This window comes from Echinops telfairi, unplaced genomic scaffold, assembly GCF_000313985.2.
Source record: "Echinops telfairi isolate 266 unplaced genomic scaffold, ASM31398v2 ScPeMD7_7469;HRSCAF=8507_0, whole genome shotgun sequence".
Lineage (NCBI taxonomy): Eukaryota > Metazoa > Chordata > Mammalia > Afrosoricida > Tenrecidae > Echinops > Echinops telfairi.
Window position 1 is genome coordinate 47,724,868 of NW_022111372.1, and position 4,839 is coordinate 47,729,706.

The window sequence follows — 4,839 nt, forward strand, 5'->3', positions numbered from 1 at the left end:
GCTCGCGCTGCCTCCCCGGGGTCAGGGCTCCGCCGCGCTGGCCGGCAGGACGGGCGGTGTTATCAGACAGCCCAGCTGGCTGGGACGTGGCCCCCCAGCGCTGCTAAATCGGGGCCACTGGCTCCTGCCTCAGGAAGAGGGAAACGCAGGCAGGATGTCCTCTTCTCTTGCCGACAAGTCCTTTCCCATGAACCCCTGCTGACCTCGACGGCCACGTGGCGGGGCTCCCCCATTCGCCACCCATGCCTGCAGCTGCTCCTCAGGCCACCCACAACTTCGGCAAGGGCCGAGAGGGCGGGGGCGCCCTGGGGCGCGAAAGCCAGGGCCTGGGGGGTGGGCCTGCCTTCCGCTCGGCCTGTCAGCCTGGGCAGGCGCCGAACCTTCTCCAGCGATGAATGCCCGCACCTTCCTGCTCCCAGACTTTTCCCCTCCGCAGGACCAACCGGAAAACAAAACTGAGGCCCCAGAGGAAGCCAGTGTCTGAAAGGATCGAAGCTCAGGAATCCCTGGCTCCAGCTGGGGACCTCATGGCTGCGGCTGGTTCACAGATGGGTTCAGGGAATGTGAGAGGCTTTCTGGACCTCAGCAGGGCAGGCATCTCAGAGGGCAGTGGGGGAAATAGGCTAAGGCCTGGGGGTGGCAGGGGGTGGGTGGGCAGAAATCTGCCATGAACACCCAGCAACAGCGGAGGGGTGTCAGCTAGACATGAGAAGAATTTCCTCTCAAGCTGCAACATTGTTAATTTCCTTAAGGTCCCCGGATTTATTGGGAATTGGGATACTTTAGGCTCTGGCTTCTGATCTCATTCAATTGCTCCCAATGCCCCTTCTTGCTTATCTGGTTGAGTTTCATGAACTAGGGTCTCCAGAGAAATCTTGATGGAGGTCCCCCTCCACATTTGCTCCCCTGCCAGGGGTCCCTGTCTGGGTAAATGGTATGGGCCATTCTGTTGCTTAAATCAGGGACAGCCTCCCCAGCTCCAAGCCTAATCCATCCAGTTATCTCCTGCTTCCAGCTCTGATGGACCCTTGGGTCCATCCACTTGCAATACCTTCCGTCGTTCAGCTCTGCCTGTCTCATCTGGCCTTACTTCTCTAGCAGTACCTTCAAGGAATCTGACCAGGTGGCTGCCTGCTAGGAACCCACCTTTCCTAGTCTGCTGCAGGCTCCGGTCACTCTGCCCCCATCCCAGGTTCCAGCCTCATATGACTTGTCTGATATCCCTGTTTCTGGGTCTTTGTGGAGTTCTGTGACCTGTTTGGAATGCCCTTCCCTTGAGTTCTGCAGACCAGCACAAAGTATCCCTCCAGGAAGCCCTTGGTTGGAAGTGACATTTCCTTCCTGGGCAGGCCACAGTCACCAGCTGGACCCCACTTTCAACCCTGGGCTACAGATGTCTGATTCAATGTCTATGTTTCTGTCAGTCTGCTACTCAGGAAACCTCATAGGACAGGGCCAGGTCCAAGTCCTCCCTCGGTCCACCCTGGGAAGACACCATAGCTCAGGGCTTTCACAGAACTGCTATCCCGCGCAGGGTCTGGGTGCTACTGGCTGGGGTCATGGTGGGGTGGTACACTGAGGAGTTCATCAGCCAGACACACCGGGGGGGGGTCACACTGACCCTGGAGCACTGAGCCAGGGTGCGAGTGGGGGTGGGGAGGAAAGATCGCAGCCACCATGTGTCACCTCCCACTCATCCCCCACATCCGTGTACACACCTGAGTCTGGCCCAGGGCTGTGTAACCAAAGCAGTAGAGATCTGGGATGACCATGGCTGGGCTCAGTGCAAGGCAAGGCGAGTGCTCCACTGGCCGGAGCAGCCCAGCCCTCTCCTGCATGTATCTGATCAGGCTGCCCACTGGCCAGAGGCCCAAACAGCCTCTCTCTAGATCAGTGCTTCTCAACCTTCCTAATGCCACAACCCTTTAATACAGTTCCTCATGTTATGGTGACCCCCAACTATAAAATTATTTTTGTTTCTACTTCATAACTGTCATTTTGCTGCTGTTATGAATCGGGCGACCCCTGTGAAAGGGTCATTCGACCCCCAAAGGGGTCGTGACCCACAGGTTGAGAACCACTGCTCTAGACTGAGTCTCTTGAGGTTGACACCCTCCCCATAGGAATACTACTGGGCAAGTCTTTGTGGAATTGGACTAGGGACATAGCCAGAAAGTCCCAACTCAAGCCACAGCCTTGGCAACTATGCATGGGGAAACTGAGGTGCACAGCATACAAGGAAGGGTCCCTGACTGCAACAGGGGCATTCAGGGGCAGAGATGGTCTAGGACCAACAGCCCGCCTTTGACAGGGCAGTTTCAAGGTACGCTGCTTTTCCCGTGCCTGCTCCTGACTTCCCACTCAGCTGCACATATGCCTGACTGCACTCACTGGTTTATGCTGCTGCTCTCGAACCCCCATCAAGCAGGGAGCTCTGATCCTCTGGGGCCCAGCAGTGTGTGGGGCAAGGTGCAGGACTGAGGGAGGGCAGCAGAGGTGATGGGTCTCTAGGTCCCCATTATCATTTCCTCACCAGCTATGCCCTGGTCCAGTTGGGGTCACCTTTTTTCTGTGAGGCCCACGAGGTGACCCTCTTTCTTCCCTTCACAACCACACTCAGTGCAGCGCCCCATTTCACCTTCTTCACTCCTCAACACCCATACTGGTGCTGTCCATTGTGCCACCTTCTTGATTCAACTCCAGGACACACTTGCTAAGGAGTCCTGGGGGCACAGCAAGTGATGTGTTGGGCTACTAATTGCAAGGTCCGTAGTTTGAACCTGCCAGTCACTCAATGGGAGAAAGAGGAGGATTTCTGCTCTTGTAAAGATTGGCAGCCTTGTAAACCTAAAGGGGCAGTTCCACTTCATCCTCATGGGTTGCTATGAGTCTGATTTGACTGACGGCAGTGAGTGTGTGTGTGTGTGTGTGTGTGTTTGAGACACTTGCACGCTTTCTCTGACTCCCCCAGACACCTGCCATTCCTGCACTTCTAGCTCTGCTACGACCCTGCTTTGTGGCACTAAGGTGAAGACTGGCTTCTCCTCAGGGTGAATGTTTCACCCCCGTCTCTTTTCAAGCCCACCCCCATCTCTGATCCCCTGTCCTCAGGGTCCCATCTTGGACCCTTTATTCTGCTTCCTTTCTGGTTCCCCAGCTCAGCCTCTTTCCCGAGATGCAGAAATTTACTACTGTGCCTCTGATCTTAGCTATTTATTCAAGGTGTGTCTCCCACCCTGACCCCTGAAGTCCAACCCTGCCCCTCTTCAGTCAGGCACTTAATAAACATACTGAACCTAGCCTAGCCCTGGGCTGAGAGCAGTGGGAAGGGCAGCCTCATGTTCAGACTCACCTGGACTCTCCTTCTTAGGTTCCTCTCCACCCCACTCCTCTCCTCTCCTCAGCTCGGGAAGGCTCAGGTGGTGAGTAGAGAGCAGGGCTCTTTCCCCACAGACATGGCCTTTCTTACTACTGGCCTCCTGGGGACCTTGGAGAAGTTTCTTAATACCCTTGGTCTGAGCTGCTCCATCTGTTGAATGAGCCTAACGCTCCTTGTAAGGAATAAGCAAGGAGGATGCAATCCGAAAACTCCATGCTAAGGCCTGGAACCCCACCCACACTCAGACCTAGGACCATCCTGTAGATTCCAACCCTGGAGTATTGAATGCCTTTAATGTTCACTATCGTGAAGCTCCCCTGTCTCCTAACCACAATTTCCCACAACCTTCAGGCCCTTTCTCCTCCATTCCTTGATTGGACCACCAGGTCTCGCCTGATCTCCAGTTCTTTACCCAGGACAGCTCTAGCCATATTCCTTTTCTCTTCCTCATTCCTCACCCCCCCTCCTCCCCAAATCCCACAGGCCCCACTGGTATGGCTCTTAATCTTACCAGTGCCTTGCAACCAAACACAACTCCACCCACGTCTCTCCTGCATTTAAGACCCTTCTGAGGCAGCCAGTGCCTTATCTGCCAGGCGCCTTACTTGGCCTTCAAAGGGCTTTCCCTCTCAAATCCAGGGAGCCCTGGGTTTTTGTCTCGTCTGTGAAGCAGACACAACTTGAAATCCCAACTTGTCACTTGCGCCCGGATTGCGCCCGGTCCGCCCGACGGCGCCCACCCCTGCCAGCGCCGCCAGCGCCGGCAGTCAAGCTGGGGGAGGTGGACGCCCGCCCAGAGCGCCCTCTTGGGGGGACCTCCAGGTACGATCCCGAGCACAGAGGGGAGGTGTCGGGAAGTGCGCACCCAGGGCTGCGGCCAGGCCGGGATTGGCGCTCCGCGCCCAGGGCACGATCTGGGTGCCCGTGGGTTTGCAGGGCCGAGTGTAGTGGAGCGGCGACTCCTCGGGGAAACGGTCTGAGGGAATGTGGGATCCAGGCTTTAGATGCAGAGTGACAGGCCGAGGCTGCAGGGGAGCCACCGACCGGGGACAGGTCCGGGGAACCCGGGGGTGATCGCAGCACTGCGACGCTGCACGGTAGCCTGTCCCTGACCCGGCTGCAGTCCTCGCCCGCCCTTTCCTCATCCTGGCAGTGCCGGCGCTCAGACCCCGGCACTCCGTCCACTGCCTGGACCCCGGGCGGCTAGCCCTGCCTCCCCAGGCACCCCAGGCTTCCAGTGACCCCGTCGCCCTCCCGTTCCGCCGCCGCCCAGGGCTTCTCGGGGCTCCCTCCTGAGCGGTCCAGTCTGCCTCCCTCCGCGCCCGTCGGGGCGCCCCCACCGCACGCCGGGTTGGGCTCGCGCTCACCTTGGAGGAGTCCCAGGCAGAGCCACGGGCGCAGGCACAGCGCGGCGCTCAGAGGCATCTCCGGCCGCTGCGCGCGGGTCGACCGCCGGCCGC

General features: G+C 58.1%; 1 protein-coding gene across 1 annotated transcript in view; it reads right to left on the minus strand.

The window, feature by feature from the left end:
- The window catches only part of FLT4 (fms related receptor tyrosine kinase 4), a 45,807-nt gene extending 41,012 nt beyond the window's left edge, over positions 1 to 4,795 (minus strand). The window contains exon 1 of the mRNA XM_004697178.2: positions 4,747 to 4,795. The gene's annotated coding sequence lies outside the window, so the exon portion shown is untranslated. The remainder of the gene's footprint in view (positions 1 to 4,746) is intronic.
- Positions 4,796 to 4,839: the final 44 nt, after the last annotated feature.